The 19,111-nt window shown below is 46.2% G+C and overlaps 1 long non-coding RNA gene across 5 annotated transcripts in view; it reads right to left on the bottom strand.

Moving 5' to 3' along the window:
- The window catches only part of LOC110404853, a 157,468-nt gene that overhangs the window by 69,538 nt on the left and 68,819 nt on the right, over positions 1-19,111 (bottom strand). For 4 of the 5 annotated variants that reach the window (XR_002442525.1, XR_002442524.1, XR_002442526.1 and 1 more), the window contains 3 exons: positions 17,048-17,228; positions 9,848-10,076; positions 3,309-3,520 (listed from right to left, as the gene is read on the bottom strand). This is a non-coding gene — a long non-coding RNA (uncharacterized LOC110404853). Of the gene's footprint in view, positions 1-3,308; positions 3,521-9,847; positions 10,077-17,047; positions 17,245-19,111 lie in introns of all 5 variants that reach the window. The other variant, XR_002442527.1, reaches the window with a different exon arrangement.

Genomic DNA, 19,111 nt, shown 5'->3' with positions numbered 1-19,111 from the left:
CATGGAGATGGCCTGATTTCCATAGCAACTGGATTCTCTCTCTTGCCTTTCCCTTTAACAGGTAGAAACACACTTACGTCCTGAAAATGCTAGATTGTTCTGAGTATTTTTGTACTTTCAGATGCTAGTGCACTTTCTGGACAATGTGTTGAAATACAGGCACCTTCTTTATATTTTTGTATCCACCTTTTGAACTGGCAGTGACATTATCTCCCATCCCCTTCTCTTAAGATTTGTTGTGATGTGAGTACGAAGTATTCTTTTTTGCTTTCTCTCTTCTCTTATTCTTCATTATCATTCCAATTTTCTATTGGACAACCTGCAATGCAGGGTGATGGCTGTTGAAGAAAGCTCTTGAGGAAAAGAGGGTATTGATAATATCAACTAGCAGCAATATCCAAAATGCATGTGATGTATTTCTAGAGAGAGAGGTTGGTAGAATCTCTGCTCCAAAGATGGATTAAAAATGCATGCTATAATTCAGCATGTCAGATAGGAGCTCGTGTTGGCAGTAAGTATATACATTTTTTGTCACCTGTTTGCCATGTTTTTTAATGGTTTCACATTCTGATTTTATATGCTAACATGAAGTGTCCTCTTTTTAGCTCTGCCCTTCAAGTGCATCTGCACTGCTTCTCCTCTCTAGACTTCAACTTGAATAAGTACAGAGAACAAACAAAACCCACAAGGAGTTGGCTAGACTGGGAATGTCTTACAGCCATTGTAGAGGGATTTGTAGGAAATAAAAGAGAACAGACCCTGGAAACCTTCTCCCCAAGGATCTGCAGAGAACACATACAGGACAAGAAGTCATTGAAATTGGCTTCGGGGTGACATGGCAGTAACATGGCACAACAGTCTGGTCCAGGGAAGGGAATGCTACAGACACCCTGAGCTGTGTGTGGGAATAGCAGCTTTAAAGGGTAGAGCTTGTACCTTGATTTGGGTTTGAGAAAGACTGGAGAGCTGGATCGCTCTGGAAGTCACCTGGATTGTGTGCAGTGCCTTAGTGCCTGGAACAAAAGCTGCTGTGTGGCAATGTGTGACAGAACAGTCAAAGGGAGGGAAGCAGGAGGTGATAAGTGCAGATCCCGAGTTTGCTCAGATGGTTGCAGTGAGTGGAGGGCATTCCTGGTAAATGAAGCCTTTTGAGGCCTCAAGGATAAGGGCAAAAGGAGCAGAGAGGCTGAGCAGTGCTGTAGCAGAGGCACTTCCCCTTTAGCCACAAATCACAGAAACACACTGTCTGCACTGAGGATGAATTTCACAGAAACGCCATACATCCACCAATGCAGCCCATGCCCCACTGCCACCTCTACCTGAGCACACACTGCCCTGGCTCCCATGAATTGGCACTGAAATAGTCAGCTAGAGCAGCCCAAGTTGCTATGAGGGCATCCTGAGGTCCTGACAGCACTTTGCCAAATCACTGACCTCCATTATGTTCTGAATCATGGGAGGTTACACCCAAAATCAGCCTAAAAAGTTGACTGATTTCCCTGTAACCTCCAATCTGACCTGCAGACCCTCACCCACCATTATACAAGGCTTCCCCCGCCTCTCCACCATGAAACCATCCCTCCACCCTCCTCTCCCCCTCCCCAGTTAATGCCGAGAGCCAGGAAAGAAAGCATAGCAAATTGAAATAAATGAGAGTGAGAGAAGGAAGGGGGAGGCAGGAGGGGGAGGCGAGGAGTGAGCTGCCAGGTTCTGTCACTTCGAGGGTCCCGGGGGGAGCAGGGGGGCGGCAGCAAGGCCAAAGCCTGATCCTCGGGGGTGTCGGAAGCTGTGTCACCTGTGACCTTCAGAGCACTTAGCACTGATGAGGAGCATCTCAGTGATCAGAGAGGGGCAGGAAGGGCACACAAGTGTGTGGGAGAGATGCGGGTAGGGGGGCTGCCTCTTTAAGGGATGGTGAAGACAAGGGGACTGGCATTACCACAGCTCCCTCAGAGCACCCTGATCCTCCCAAATTCACCCTTTGGGCTCCTCAGAGAGATGCCAGCCAAAGGCCCATAGAGGGCACTGATTTGTCAACAAACCAGGGAGAAATTACACATTCGGGTAAAAAAAAGACAGGCACAGAGGGCCCAGCATCCTTCTGCAGCTCCTGTAGGCGGGTTATTTCTGAGTTAATGATGGACTGCTTCTTTTTTTACTTCTCTGGTCTCTCTCGGAAATGCAAACATTGTGGGGAGGTGGGAGAGGTGGCTTCCCCTTCCCATTTGCTCGAGAAGCAGATGGCCCCACAGCTGATTTCTCTTTGCTTCTCTCTGTCAGTGAAAGATACGTAACCTAGCTCTGAGAATACCACTTCTTGGCAAAGATGTTCCTGAAAAATAGCAGGGAAATTCCCAGTACTGTGATTTCATGCTTCTCCATCCTCCTTTTTTAGTTCTTTTATTCTACTCACAGAGGCAAGGTGCACAGCTGCAACTGGGTTCAGTTACTTAGAAGCCACAGGCAGTGCTCAGTCGATGCCTGGCACAGGGAAGGTCCAAGGGGAAGGCTGCAGACCCCTCACCAGGTCAGCATCCCTTGGGGCAGCTGGGTGATCAAAACCCAAGCTCACCATGGATCCATGGCATGTGTATGTACGGTATGGTGAAGAAGAATAAAGTCCCTCGTTGACCTCCCTTTCCTCTCCTTCCAGCTCCCAGCTTATCCTGCTCCTCTTATGCCAGAGAGGAGGCCCATTAGCAGCAGCTCTGCTGCAATGTCTCTTTAAAGGAAGTGTCAAGAATAAAGATTTACCTCCAGGTTTAGGAAGACAATTATTGCACGTTAATTAAATATGAAATGACACTTAAGAGCATATCCATTGCCTTAACAGCGACTCTCTGTAATAATAATAATACTTAGCACTTACATAGCTCTCTCCATCTATATAGTGCTTTACAAACATTAACTAATGAATCCTCACAACCTCTGTGTGAAGTTAAAGAGGCTGCTGACATGATGAGGAGGGGGGAACTGAGATGTATCATGGGAATAACCTCCTCTTGGCCTGCTGATGCTGCTGCTTTCCAGGCTTCTGCGCTATACATTCTCTCTACTTTCAGCCAGCCTTCCCTTAATCATGCTTCTCTCCGGCACCATGTGGTGGGCACATGGCATGGTGGACATCAGCACTGCAGTGAGGTGGTACCAATAGTCCCTGCTGCAGAAGGAGCTGATGCTCCCCTGGATTTGTCTGCACCTGGAGCTTTTTGGATGGGACCACAAGAAACACGGTTCTGACTTTGGATATAAACTTCTGTAAAATGCAGGAGCCCAGAATATGGTTTTGAGCTGAAAGAGCATCTCACCTGACTGGTGTGCCTCTGCAGGAGCAGACCATCCACTGGTAGATGTGCTCACTTTGCGCTTTCTGAGCTCTCTCCATGCTGGCTCATCTTTCAAGACCACCACTTAATGTAGATGAGACAATAGATGCTCCTCCAAGTCTGTGTTTTCTATTGCATTTACCTTTTCCTCACTGCAGCTGCCTGTGATTGTACAGTGTCTCTGCTGGAAGAATCTGGAGAGAGGTAAGAATCAAGCTTTATTCTCTCCACAAGGACAAAAGACCATGATAGTTCACAGATTCCACCACCATATTCTGACCCCCATTTTCAACACATTCCTTCCCCCATCTCCCACAGCAGGCCTGGTTCTGCTCTGGCTTTTAGGCAGCAAAGCCCAGTTTGGCCCATTTTTCCAGTGCTTTTCCAGTTTTTTTCCCCAGGAAGCATTGATGGAGCACTATGTCCATGCCTTCTTCCACACAGAATCATAGAACTGTAGAATCATTAATGTTGGAGAAGACCATAAGATCATGAAGTCCAACTGTCAACTGATCACCGGCATGCCCATTAACCCATGTAACTCAGTGCCACATCATACATCTGGGCTGCCTCACCATAACCAAGAGAACATGGGAGAAGAAGGACAGCAGCAGTGTGGGGTCAGGGCTGTTCAGGGGGAAGAAAGGGGTTGTCTGTCCCTTTTCACATAGGGCTTTCTGCCCAATCCACTTCCAGACTCTTTTTTCCCAAGCTCATTCCTCTTTAAAAGGTAATAAATATTCAAAATGTACTTGCTTAGATTAACAGCTATGCACTAACAGCTTCAGCACCTACAAAGACAATGCCTGCGCATATCAGCTAAGCAGTTGTCAAAATGCATTGCTTGTAACATTTAAGGCTGGTTTGGAAGGAGGTCTCAAGGCTACACTCTACAAAACACCCTGTATTGGCCAAGGGGGAAAACAGACAACGTGACCTAGAAAATCTTGTCATCTTCAAAGTTTCCCAGTTCTGCTGCTATTTATTTAGCACTGCAAGCCCACCAGATCTGTTTCCAAGTCACTGAGAGTTGTTTTTGTCTTCCAGAAATGTCTCAAGCAAGCCTCCGAGTTTGAACACACTAATATTTTCAGACATAGTCAAGTCAGCACCAGTGATTTCAACTGTGTTCCCAGATAACTCCCTGGTGGGCTTCTGGGGGTTGCATTCAGATAGGAATGGAGCTCTCTGTAGCTTGGTGCAATATCAAAGATCGCCTCTGATGTTAAAGAGAATCTAAATCTTTCTGCATATATCACAGTTCTCTTGTCTTTCTGCATTGAAAAGCCCTTGAGAATTGAGTAGGAAAATGTATTTAGTGTGTGAGAACTCACCTGTCCAGCCCTAAAGGTACAGACTGATGGAAGCTAACCTCAGATAATCTATTTATGCCTCAGTCCTTCCTGTTTCAAAAACTGCCTCCCCCTGCTTTTGCTTGGTTTTGCTCAAGTAAAAACCCAGTCCCAGACCTTAGGGGCTTTTGCAAGATCAGGTGATAAGAGTAATTCTGGCCCCTTCTTTTAATCACAGGCAAGTGACAAGGTTGAATGTGTTTGAGTGCAGGTCCCAGTGATGGAACTGGTTTGGTGGTTCCTCATGAAATGCCTTCATGTAGAACCATAGAATCATAAAAAACATCTAAAGTTAGAAGGGACCTATAAGGGTCATTGAGTCCAACTCCTGAAGAGTCATGTGGGACATGACCCTGGGGCACCTGCCCCATGCATGGAGGAGGATTGCCCAGTGTGTACCTGTTGATCTGCACCTGTACAGGACAGCAGCAAAACTCACTTGATCCAGTTCATCCAGGGCTCATCCTTCAAATCCCATGGGCTTTCTCCAGCCCTGTGCCCAGGCTGGCTGAAAACAGCCGCTCTCCCACCTCATTCTCAACCTCAACGCCTACGTAGTCTGGAGCTGCGCTCTTTCTCCTCCTTCAGTTAACAAATCGGCCGTTCCCTGAGAGCGGATAATTTCTTCTTAATGGTAGCCATTTCTCAGCACGTACTTTGGCTGCCAGCTTTTGAAGGTAATTGCATTGTTATTTAGGAAAGTCAAAGGTGCATTCTTGCAGAGAGGCTCTGGCTGCGAGCAGGCCTGCAGAGAGCTGGCCAGGAGGTGGCTTGGCGCACTCCAGTTACAGCAAGGTGTCACTGCAGGCAGCCAGGAGACGGGGATGGATGTGCATCTCCCTCCTGCTTCGTTTTCCTCCCCAGAGATGAATCAGTAGAAGCCTTTTGCTGTAAAGTCAAGACGGGCATTCCAGCATTGGAAATACATGAGACAAAACGTTCCTTTTCTGATAAGAAAGTGATGTCACGGATGACCTTATTAAAAAAGGTAAAAACACTTGTTTACTTAAAGCACTTCCTCAAAGAGAGCAAGGAAAAACGTGGCTTTAGGATATTTTTCTTTCTCCTTTCTCTTTCCTTCTAAATGAGATTGAAATACAGTTTCACATTTGCAAGGCCCAATGCCCTTTCTGCCAAGAAATCCATTGACAGTCCAATCAACAGACATGTTCTGGTTACAGGAATCAGGCATCAGTCAAACACTTGAAAGCCAGATCCAGCAAGTGCAGCAGATAATAGTATTGAAAACAGCCGGTGGGGGAGATGAAAAAGTAATTGGAGTATAGGTAAGAGCTGGTATAAGTAGGATGGATCGGCATATTGCTGACACGAGGAAGGGAGGAGGCAGAAGGGGAGAGCTAATGAAAGGGGTCGTTCGAATGATAGAAGTTGCTCGATGTGTCAGGCTTTTGTTTTTTGAGGGCTGAGAAAAGGATTTATCTGCACAGAGGCAGTCCAGCCCATGGGATTTGGATGCCAATGACACCACAAGAGCTGGTTCAGCCTGAGGTTATGCAGGATAGCTGTACAGTGAAAGGCCATGTGGCATCCATGGGGAAGATGATGGGGCTGGACTGGCTGTGCAAGTGCCCAAGGAGGTTAACTGGATGTGGTTTGCAGTGGGGATCGGACCAGGGTTAGCTGACTTACCGCAGGGCAAAGGGCTTTGGGCAGCCCCATGCAGTGAGGGCTGGGAGCCCCCCGGGGGGACTCGTTACTGGGAGCAAAGCAGCACTGGGCTCCACATGCTCAGGGCTGCATCGCTAAACACTGTCATTTCAATCTCGGCAAGCTCTAAAATTTGCTGATTTCATCCTGAATGTAAAAATCTAGAGAAGACAGGAGTGAAAATGAACACAATAGAATTTGATTGTATGGACTGTATCTCCTAATATATTCCAGAGCCCGCGCTACTAAAATACCCAGGCTCTGATTAGAGTAGTGAGCACGGGACAATTACTCACTTCCTATGGGTAACATGACGAGCAAATTACCTGAATTCCTTGTAAATCTGTAACCCTCTTCTGGGACTCAGCACTATGGAAATTGCAGAAAGGGGCTGTTGATCTCATACACTGTGGTATGCACTCCCTCACACACAGGCTAGGGTGGGTTCTCCGTACATTTCCCTTCCCTGTCTGGTTCATTTCTGCATCTCTTTAGATTCACCTTCCCTGCCCCATTGCCCCAGGCTTTCAGCTCCATTTCCTCAGCGTTTTTGGGAGCTGCTCACTCCTGGGCTGGGGCTGGTAGGGGAGACAGGGAAAGAATTGAACACTGTAAAGACAGCGCAAAATATTCCAAAGTAATTCAGATCCGACTTGAGCAAGTGATAAATGAGAGCAGCATGGCAGTGACAGGTCAATCAAATATTTATAGAACTTCATCCATTAGCATTGCAGCAGCAGAAGGAGGGAATGAAGTCAGGGCGCTCACAGACCTGCGAGGGGAGTGGGTGCTGAGCAGCTTCCCCAAAATCTGCCCATGTGCATCTGTCTTCTGTCTTGTCCTGGAGGGCACCAGAGAAGGCAAGGCAGTGGGAAGAGCTAAAAGGATGCTGGGATTATGCAGCACTGTACTTTAGAATAAATTCCTCTGATCTCCTTGGGTGGATTAATGTATCTGCATACTGGTGAAGAGATCCTTGCACCAAAACAATGAGAAAGCAAAAAGTGCTGTGTGTAGGTATACGTGTGTGTGTGTGTGTGTGTGTGTGTGTGTGTGTGTATGCGTGTACACGCTGGCAAAGGGCATCAGGTTTTGCAGTTCTCTGGAAAAGTAGTTGCTACAATCAGTGAAATGCCAGAAAAGGTTAAAGCACAACAACTTTAAACCACCCAAGGAACCTTAAGGAGAGAGCGGAGTGGAATTGGGAAGCCTATTTTTAGGATCACATGTTATGATTTGATTAATATTTTAGGAGGCAGTTATCATATGCTAAGAAGCTGAAGGATTATTAGTAGCATCCTAATGTGCCTACCATCAGGGTTGTAATGAGGGGATCCCAGCCAAATTTCTGCATCCCCACTTTTCATCAATCCCATAGGCTGGGGGTGCAGAGCTGGTGGGGGGAAGGACCACCCTGGGCCTCCAAGTGGTAAAAAAAGAATGTGACTTTATGCACAGGAAGGATGTGAGGGATGTGGTTAGTGGGCATGGTGGTGATGGGTTGATGGTTGGACTTCGTGATCTTAGTGGTCTGTGATTCTATGATTTGATGATTGCACTGGAGCCTCTCTTCAGCCCATGGATAGGCTGATAAGCCCAGTCACATCGATGTGTGCCATGCATCCCTTCTCAGGGTTCACATTTCCTTTGGCAACTTGGGCTACACTATGAGCGGTCCACACTTACCAACAGCGCTTAATTTGTGCTGGATCTGGGACTCATGCAATACCCTTTCTGATACTATTTGCTCAGCTCCTGTGAATTCAGGAGGAATCTGGGAAGGGAAACGAGCTCTTTCTTCTTCATTCACTGCTCTCTGACAAAGTTTCATTCATCTGCCCTGGGAGCAGTCGGGGTGCTGTGTGTCAGAGGCAACCATTCAGCCAGGGGTGAGGCAGGGACGGCACTTGCAAACAGCCCATTTGCTGGAAATTGATGATCCAAAGTTACATGGGGGATTTGTATGAATGGAAGGAAAGACAGACAGTAATTGGGATCGGTGGGTGAAGTGTCAGCACACAGAAGAAAGGGATACTGTGGTGACAGTGATAAATGCTAGCAGCTTTTGGTCTCATCTGGAGGAGCGAATTGGAGTGAAGACTTTGTAAGGGAAGGAAGGAATGAAAAGACAGCAGTCTGATGGATGTTACAGAGGAAAAGGGCTCAGAAAACAAATATTCAGCTGAGTATTTTTAGGGGATGATTGGAGGCAAACCACAGGGGTCTTTCCCCAAGACTGAGAGCTCATTGTTTTTCACACCCCTGGGAATAAGCCAGCAGGTTGGAAGGGGGATCCTCTTGCCAGTTCCTCCATCCCCGTGCTGGGCCATCTCCCAGCACATCCTCATCCTCTGTCGGCCTTCCCATGGGATCAGATGCCTAAGAACCCCAGCTGGGTGTCCAGGGCCAAGCAACAAGGCATCCCACCAGTGTGAGCTCCTGGCAGGCCCTTGCATGCTGACCACTTAGGGCTGCTACACGTTCGTCAGACACCCCACCAGATACGACTCAGAGGGAAATCTGCCTGCAAACCAAACTTGTGCAATAACAAGGTGTCATTTCCAGCATCATTTCTCTGACCCTCAGCAGTGTTTCAAAACACGTCTCAAACAGAATTGGCACCTTAGCGCTGCCGATTTTAGAAACGTTTTGCTTTGGAGGAAGGACTCAGCGCAGAGGTGATTATCCCTCCCCTTCTGGCAGGTTCAGGACTCGAGCAGCTAGCAGGGAATGTCAGAGATGAACAGCATGTAAAAGAGCTCCAGCAAATGCTCCCTCCCAGAGCACCGGGACGTGCCTCTGTCCTGCTCGTTCAGACTGCTGAGGATCTTTGCCCCTTACAAGAGAATAGCTCCTGGCTGAGGTAGCACAGACATCCATCTAACATGCCCGGAGACAGCAGCGCAGCGACAGGGAAAGGGACTGATTCTGCTGTCAGCAGAGCCAGCAGAGTCAATGGGAGTCGATGTTTACTTCTGTTGCGCTGCCTCATGCAGACACTGATAAATGTTATGAATTTTAAAAATTGAGATTCACATTAGTTTCCTTTAGCTCATTTTAGATTTTCTGCTTAGCTTTATTAAGTGGCTTTAAAAGCAGTTGAGCCGCTCTGGCTCACAGCACCACTGCCCTGCCTTGCAGTCTGTCTCACCTCAGGAACAACACCAAGCCCAGAGTGCCTGAGGGGAGCTGGAAAGCACTGGGGATCATAGAGTCATAGAATCATTAAGGTTGGAAAAGACTTCCAGAATCATCCAGTCCAATCCCAACCCACGCCCACCATGCCCACTGACCACGTCCCTCAGTGCCACATCTCCTCGGTTCTTGAGCACCTGCAGGGATGGTGACTCCACCACTCCCTGGGCAGCCTGTGCCAGTGCATCACTACTCCTTCTGAGAATAATTTTTTCCTAACATCCAACCTGAACCTCCTCTGGCGCAACCTGAGGCCATCGCCTCCCATCCTATCACTGTTACCCAGGAGAACAGCCCAACTCCTACCTTGCCATAGTCTCCTTTCAGAGCACTGTAGAAGGGATAAGGTCTCCCCTGAACCTCCTCTTCTCCAGACTGAATCATTCCAGTTCTCTCAGCCGCTCTCCACAAGATTTGTATCCCAGACTCTTCACAGCTCCATTGCCCTTCTCTGGGCACATTCCAAGGCCTCAGTGTCTTTCTTTATTCTTCCCAGTTCCTTTTGGAAGGATGTGCCATCAGCCATCATGCAAACCTGAAAATCGAGAGTTATTTCTGCTCACCTCAAATACAGACACAGGAACATGTCCAGAAGGACCATACAGACAGACGTGTCTGGGCACTCTCAGGCAGCAGATCTCAAGCTGATCTCCTGCACATTACTGTAAATCGGGTTCAGCCCCAGTGGGGTGAATTCAGCATCTTCCTGACTTTAAGAGGCCTGATCAAGCTTCCCTCAAAGTCAGTGAGAAGATGCCAACTAATTCTGGGATCATTCCCTGCAGGCTTTGTTGTAATATCCATAAGCTGCAGTAAAACAATCCACATGTCTCCTGTTCCACCCCAAATTCTGCTTGCCACCTGCCATTTCATTTTGCATGACATAATTATCATTTTTAATAATGCCACTGCATTTTCTTGGCTATAAAGAGCCTCTGGAGACCCTGTCTGAAAGAAAAGCTTCCCCATCTCCTCTTCTCCATGCCTGCAGGTGTATCTGTATCATAGCAAGCCCTTCCTAAGCATCTCTTCAAAGACACTCACAGCTTCGTCTCCTGCAATCTAGATGCACTTTTGACATCGCTAAATAATTATGCAATTACACAGTAAACTGGTGGTGGGAGATATGCAAGTGGCACAGCTCTGTTCTGGTGATTAAAAACAGCAATCCTGCCTATTGTGAGCAGCAGCAGCAAAGCTCTCTCAGCTGCCTGAATACTGAAGCAAGGGGAAACTGGACCTGATGTGGACAGGAGAGTAATGCTGATTTGTGGGAGATAGAGGTTTATTCACTCGGGTTTATTCTCAAAGAGTTGACACCGCTCGTCTGCCAGGGACTGGGACAGAGATAAAAGCTGGAGCTGCTCTAAGCAACAAATGGCAACACAGTGCTGCAGGATGGGGACTTGCCTCAAGGGACCTAACCTTCTTCCCCTATTGGCATTTTATTTTTTGTCCATCGATTATAACGAGATGGGAGAGATGGAAAACTCGTGTAATTCTCTGCCCTTAGGGCTGTGGCTTGGGCAGTAAGTGCCTTCTAATTTAATAAGGATGCGTTGCAGGCTGGTTCATTTGGGCTCTCCTCTATCCTTTGGGAGCCTTGTTGGAATGAGAAGTACAGAAAGGAATTAAAACTCCTTTCTTTTGAACAGTGATCCACAGTTTCCCAAGAGTTGGGTGGCGCCTGGTGACCACAGACCCACATTGGAAGGGGGATGCTCGTGCCCCTTTGTGGGCAGCAAGAGGCAGAACTGGCTAAATCTAGCAGCTGTCCCAAGAGCCATGTTGGGTGCAGCTGTGCCAGCCTCCTTCCCACCACTGCTCTTCACCTCCTGTTACGTTTCCTCAGAGCCCACCTACTGGGATAAGAGAAGAGGGCTGGCTGCAGAAGTGGGCTGACGTGCCGGGCAGCAGTGGCAGGTGGGAAGTGGACCCATTACAACCCAAGATGAGGCGTCTTCCCATCCAAATCACCTAACTGGTGCAGATAGCCCGAGAACACTGTTTAGATAGGAGATTTTATTCAGATGGCATATTAAACTTATTTTTCCTTGAATTTAATTTTAATTAATTGTGCTGCCAAGGGTGAGCTGAAATGGCCTCTGTTCTTAATTTTTTTCTCCCCACAGTGGATGTCCTTAAACTCTTTCCTATAATGATATGATTGCAGCTTGCAAAAAGCCAGTCTGGATTTATTATTCTGCTTCTTCCCTTGTCTTCTCTAATCCTAGAGAGAACATTGCAGTGACTGCTGGTTAGAAAATTAGTTAAGTGAACTATATACTGTATTCTCTGCCTGTATCACTCCTTATTAGGGAGAAAAGATAATATAGTTCCCCCTCTCCCCTCTGCTCACCCTGCATTTCATCTACAGCTCATGTAGGGAACATTTTGGCTGACTACTGCAGCCTGCTTGCCAAGTGATGCACATCTCAAAACCCTTAAGATAACCCTGGACTTTTGGTGAAAAAGGAAACAAGTGGTATCACATCTGCAGAGCAAGATGGTGGAGAGACCTGTCACTGATGCATTGATGCAAAAGAAGCAAGCCTACTGGAGGCAATTCTGCACCAGGCAAGCTACAATCTATCACCTGTCTCATGTATAAGCACTGCCTCTCCAGGCAGTGTTTATTGGGTACAAAGCAGAGTGGTGCCATGGCGGTCTACTCCATGTAGGCAGTGCAGCCTGGCAGCATGATTTCTTGTCATCAAGGTATTGCCCACTGTGGAGACCTCCTCCTCCAGATTGTTCATGCATCACATTTGGAGATCAAATATATGAGAGGGCTGCAAATGGAGCCATATACAAGGTAGCTGACCTCTTCAGCAAAGTGTGGACAAGACACCCTACAGCCTGTTTAAAAATATTGTCAAAATTAAACTGTATGTTTAGTGGGTAGAAAGCCAGAAATGTCCTTGTAAAACATTATTGCTATGCAGTTAATAGTGGGTTTTGCTTGTCCATACGGACCAGTTAAGGGAAGGAATTTTCCCGAACTAAGCCAATTTATTACACAGGGGCCATTTTAAAAGAATATCTGACAAAGGGATAGATGAGCCTGTTATGAGAATAAACTCCCAGAGAACTAAAAGTACAGCCCCAAGGAAGGCCAACTTGATAAGAATGGAGAGCTATTAAATGAAGATACTCTTTGTGTTCCAAATCCAAATATATCTCATGCAAGAGTAGAGCTTTCTAAAACAAATCCCTGTGACAGATGAAGGATTTAGGCACAGCCAGGTTGCCTGTTTAATGAATTCTCAGCATTTACCCCACTGAGGGAGGAGGACCCAAACACTGCTGTTCAGAACCTTTTTCATGTGGATTAGAGCAGCCACAAATGACAGAAAACTAATTTTGCCTTGTTACCTCCTTCACAGCTCATCTGTCCTACTTTTTACTTATAAAGGAATGAGTAATTCAAAAAAAAAAAAAAAAAGAAAGAAAAAGAAAGAAAGAAATCTTCAATACATATAGATGCTCTGGTCTCTTTTGGGCTCAATGAATATATATATGTGAGCCATGAGCTTAATTGCATATTTTAGGCACATATGTAATTCTTCAAATGTATCAGGAAAACTTTGCCTTGGAGGCAAGGAAGGTGGCTCAAAATAAAGTCATGCACTCTTTCCTGCATTAGGCCACATTCTATCCTGCAGGGACCTTTCCTGGTTTATTCCTGGGTCAAACCTGGCCTGCAGACAGGAGCCACAAGATAGTGCTGGGTGCCTGTGCTTGACCCAGCTCCCTGAGCTTCCCTCTGCCCCAGCTGTGCAAAGAGATTCCAAAGAGGCTGATGTGGACTGAAAGAGATAACAAATATTCTAGCCCCAAATGCAAAAATATCCATGTATTCCTAGTACTGTGGGAACCCAGACTTGCACAGCAATTGCTCTTGCTAACAGCCACCCTCCAGCTCATCAGCAGGGGAGAGCATCCCACCACTTGTGATTTCTCCAGGAGCTGCTATGCAGGAATGATGATCACAGAATCACAGAATCATTTGAGTTGGAAGGGACCCTTGAAGACCATCTGGTCCAACTCCCTGCAATGAACAGAGATACCTTCAGCTCCATCAGGTGCTCAGAGCCCATCCAGCCTGACCTTGGCTGTCTTCAGGGACAGGGAATCCACCACCTCTCAGGGCACCTCTGGTGTGCCAGTGCCTTCCTGCCCTTACTGTAAAAAACTGATGATCACAATGATCTTACTGTTTCCCGACTACCTGTCCTCCAGCAACCACACCTCACCTGAGAGGAGAGAGATACTCCAGGAGGGTAAGGTTTCACTTAGCTCCCATGTCCTGTCAGGTCTGTGAAGACATCTCTGATGGACCCCTATGTCTTAACTGGCTTTAGCTGCCTATTTCTAGGACCTGAGCGCCTTGCTAGAAATCACTGGTGAATAAATTGAACTCCCCTTGGGATTAACAGAGGCAAAATGTATTGGGGAACCTACTAGACTATGCCCAAATCCATATCAGATGGGCCTCAGGAGCAGCCTTAGAATCTTAGAATAGCTTGGGTTGGAAGGAACCCCAAAGATCACCCAGTTCCAACCCCCTTGCTACGTGCAGGGTTGCCAACTACTAAATCAGACACCAGATCAGGTTGCCCAGGGCGCCATCCAACCTCGCCTTGAACAACTACAGGGAGGGGCATCCACAACCTTTCTGATCTTCATTCTTGACCTTGTTTCCTCTCCCTTGGCACAAAGCAATCCTCTTTCCCCAAGTAAGTAGCACAAGAGATGCCAGCACTGGGTGTTAGCAACCATCCAAGACAAGAGTTACTTTAAATCTCAGCTGAGTTTCTGACTTCTGTTCTCCTGAGCCACCAGCTATGGAAATTTTTCATCTCTGATAAAGCAGATTAGCTACTGGAAATGTCAGAGAGAGGCTACAGATGGCTGCACTGTGGGGAAATATTTCCTTGCTAGCCTGGAAGCTACTGAACACTGGACCCCAGGAGAGATGCTCCACAGTCCATCGCATAAAGTGACTTGGCCTGTGAGGCTGATAATGCAGAAACACCCCGACGTGCTCTGCTGGGGGAAGTTAGCTAACAGCAGTGACTCCGACCTGCAGACAGCTATGCAGGGAGGCGGAGTGGGATTTTTTTTTTTTCTTTTTCCTACTTCCATTTCTTTCTTCTTTAATTTTGGTAATGGATCAGAGTCAAATGAACAACATCTGGCAATTAGCACATCCCTCGCCTGGCTCCGATCTGCCACTAAGTTCTGAGTGTTTGCCTTTCTTTTTAAATGGGTGGCTGTCAGAGAGAATTAAATGGTGCCTAAAGAAGCATGCAGACATTATAATTAAAGGCACGCCAACCCTGACAGGTAGCGGGGAGTGGAGTTCAGAATTTCAAATTTTCATAGGAAAGAGGGCTGTCAGCACACGCATGTGCAGTTGAGCACTGTGTGCTTCCCCCAGCTGATCTATCCCCAGGTGCTTTTTATACACCCATACTTGCAATTAATTGTCTCTGCCTGCTCCATTTCAGCCCCGTGTTGCAAAAAGGAGTATATTTTAAATCTAGAAATAAAACTGGAATCCATTAGCTGAGATTGCATGTGCTTCTGTGGGGCTTTGCTGTTAACAAGGATGGAAATGATTTAATGGAAAACAGAACAGGGAGCATAAACCTGCCAGCACACGGAGCATCCTGAAGCCATGTAGTCTGTAATCCAGGGCAAATGCCTTCCAGCTAGGAATGACATGCCTGGTGCTCTGGGCACTTTCCTGCCAGGCCATATTATTATAATCGTGATCTTTTCTTGCTCCAGGATTTTTCATTCTGCTCCTAATTCAAACAGGGACAAATCCTCCTCCTGTCTACATGGCTCCATCCAACTCACAAGCCCAGCTGACTCTTTTAAGGGATAAAGGGAGCACAGAAACTGGGTTCATATGCTCAGCTTTGACCCTGGTGCTGAGTGGAGGGCAAACATCACCGTAATAGGATCTAACCTGACCTCACAGCCCTTCCCAGAAGACTGCAGCTCTGGGGCTGCCAGTCCAGCATCCTTCCTGCTGTAGGCTTAGGGCTATAATTTAGAGCACAGATGTCAGCAATCACTGTTGCCCTATTGGTCTCACTGCCATGCTGGCTTTACAGAGGTGGGCAGAGCTGATGGGATGGGTTGTGCTGCCATGGAGCTCCTGTTCTACCAACTAACTGCAAATTTGGATATCACACCAAGCAGAATCTGCAGGTAGAGTGCAGCCTACCCTCATCTTCCCTTCTAAATCTGTACCTGCCACAATCTCTACTGCTTGGTAGTTCTACCTGCCACCTGTAGGCAGGCAGACAGTGTATTTGGTTTGCACACCCCTTGTGTCTCCTTTCTGCTGTGAGGGGGAGGTGGCATGTCCCACTGGTTCGGGCTCACCTGGCATATCCATGTCATGGGATGAAACCTGGGGCAGTCAAGGGGCTGTGACAGGTTGCTTTGGCATTAGTAATGAGTTTAGATAACAACACTGAGGGCTGATTGGTGGGATTATGCTCAGGAATAACCTCCCTCCCTGTCTTCTTGCTGCAAAAATGGCTGTAGATGAAAAATGACAGAAGGAATGTAAAGCTGGGGGATAAACACCCCAGGGATGGTGCTTCTCTCCCCCTGTTCCACACCTCCCACTTTGCTCTCTGCCTTTCTCATTCCACTTCCGATACCTATCTTTTTCTTTTCACCCCCTGCTTCCCCTGCTCGCCTCCCCAATCCCTCTCCCTCTCTCTGATGGATGGAACCATTAGCAGAATCACTGTAAATAATGTGTAAAGTTAGAAGTTACAACAAGGTATCTCATTAAAGCCGCTTCACTCATCTTACTTCCCAATTAATGTTTAAGGCTTCGCTGGAATGCGGTGACAATATGTCACAGCATATCATTGTGGCAGGCGACAGGAAGTTAATAACCCACTGGCCCTTAAAGGAGCCTTTAATGTCAGCTGCAGAGGAGTAAATAACATTGGTTTCTCCCCCACAGCCTGTCCCCTCCCCCTTTTTCTTTTTCCTCTTTTAATTCACTGCAAGAATGAAAGAGTTTGTGCTGAAATAACATCATTATCTCATAAACCCATCTCCCTGCAGAGGCAGAGCACAAAAGGTGTTGCCCAAGGGACTCTGGGATTTTCAGCACTGTGACAAAGTTGCTCCAACTCCCTACCCCGAAAATTTGAGAACTCACGGAGCGTTTGCCTTCACCATTCTTTCCACCTCCACTTGGGGCCTCTTTCCTTTTCAGTAAAAGAAATCCCCTCATCTTTCTTTTCTTATTAGCAGTTTCCACCCCCTTTCCATACCTTCAAGCCCCTAAACACAACTTCACAGCATCAGTGTAGTCAAAAGTTTCCTTTCATGTATAACAGTTTTATCTACCATTATAGTAACTTTCTTCCTTTGACTGCACTGCTTTCTGGGAGATGAGTCATCTTTGCCTTTAATTTCTCTAAGTATCATCTGTTCACTTTAAGCGCAGTTGTCACTCTTTACCTTCCTGTTGCCACGTGGCTCGGGCTCTCCTGGACATCAGTCGCTACAGGCTCCAAATGGAATTGATCCCCACTGGAGTCAAGGAAACTCCACTGGTTCATCCTAGAGCTGCCAAAAGTGAAACTGAGCTCCTGCATTCAGAAGAGGTGATGTAGCATCACTGTCACCGGTCCATTCCTCTCTGGGGATGCAAAGATCTGTTAATCAGAGTGTGATGAAACACAAATGGCCCATTATTGGAAAACCATTTTGTAGACGTATTTCTCCCATGATGAAGAAGAGTAAAATTTTTTTTTAAATTTACAGGAACAGTGTCTAAGACTGAAGGAAAAAATCCCACAAGCTCTTTGCTCAGTTCAGCCTCAGATCCAATATGTCATATCAGGCAAATCATGCATGGATTTCTCATGGTCTCAATTTCCTCCTTCACATTGGGTCTAAAATGTTTGCTCTGCACACCTGATTTATTGCTTTAGTGTTTGGAAAGGTCTTTCAAATTTCAGGATAAACAGTCAAGTGTTGTCACTGTATAAATATTTATTCTATTTATTGTACAAGGGATATTATAAATATATCCCTACACTTCTGTTCTAATAATCAGAAAATTCAGGATGAATATCAATAGTAGGCAACCAGCAAAGAGATTAACTGTTATTGAAAAACACTCTCAAATTAAAAGTAAATGTTAATTGTTTCAGAGTGCTTAAAACTTCACTAGTCCCAAAATTTTGGAAGGCTTAATTCTCTTCCAAGAGAGGCCAATACAACCAAGTTGTACTGCATCTTCATGTCAGTCTGAGTGGACTACAAAACATCCTACACAACACAGAAGTTGGAAAGCGTTCAGGAGAGGGTCACAAGTACAAGAGGACTATGAATCCATAAGACAATAACCGGATGATCATGTAGATGAGTCCAAAGCAGACAAAGTTTGGTCCAAGCAGCTTTGGAGACAGACTTCAGCACCTCACATTGGAAAACACAACTCTGTGGAAGGAAATGGAGCTCTGTGTCCCATGGGAGTCACCAGTAAAGTGGGAACTAGGAGAGGTGTGACTAAAGGGGAGCACAGGCAAAAAGACGTCTGCCATAAGCCAACGTTCTTGCATAGGAGGGCCTGGTGGCCTGTACCTGAAGCCCTGTTCTAGAACTTATTCCTTACATCCTGTTGGGTCATCTGTAAAGTTGAGGAATTCAAATACCTGGTTCCCCACACTGCTGGAAGTTTAACAGATTGGAAGTTCACATAACACTTGAAGATCATCAACTAAAGGCACTACAGAAATGCAAATGTGCTCAGTTCCTTCCTCCTCTCTTCTCTAGCTCAAATACATTATTGATTTCCTCAGTGACCAGGGGCCACTTGTCAAAAGTATAACAGCATTAGCAGCACTTGACGTAATAGGGGAATGGAGAGATCTGTGATTAAGTTTAGACAGCCTTGTTTGACTTAGTTAATTGGTTAAATATATTCAGTTACATGTGATGCTTCAGCTTTCCGGCTCCAGTAGGGTATAATATTAATTTTAATTAAAGCTTAACAGAGTTGCCAAATATTTCTATTTTCTGAATATTTTTCTTAATAATATAATTCATACTCTGCTATAAAAGTGAGCAATTGAGGCCTGAAACCTTTTTGTCTGACCATGAAGATGGAAAAGAACTAGATAGGCTACCATTGAGAAGAAGTGAATTTATTACAATTTTTCTAACCTGAAGAAGAAATAGAAAAGAACTAGTTAAAATCCCCTCCACTTCAAGTTGGGACTAATCTGTCTTTGTAGAGAGATGTTCTTCCCCCTTTTTTAAAAATCTAAAGCTTTCATGAAATCCATAACTGCAAGAAGTTGCACCTCCTAAGCTTGTCAAGGAGTCTTCATGTTGGCTGTTGACCAAATGCTGGCTTGATGTTTCCTTTCTGAAGATCTGCATCCATCAAAAAAGGAAGGTCAAACAGCATTCCATGGGCTGCCTCTATCCAAGGGTCCCCAGAAGAGGACTCTTGCCACAGATCCCTGAGTGTTTCCAGAGAGAGAGCGTTTCCAGAGACAGAGCTCTCTTAGT

This window comes from Numida meleagris, chromosome 11, assembly GCF_002078875.1.
Source record: "Numida meleagris isolate 19003 breed g44 Domestic line chromosome 11, NumMel1.0, whole genome shotgun sequence".
NCBI lineage: Eukaryota > Metazoa > Chordata > Aves > Galliformes > Numididae > Numida > Numida meleagris.
The sequence above is the reverse complement of the archived record's forward strand: the minus strand, read 5'-3'. Positions and strand labels throughout refer to the sequence as shown.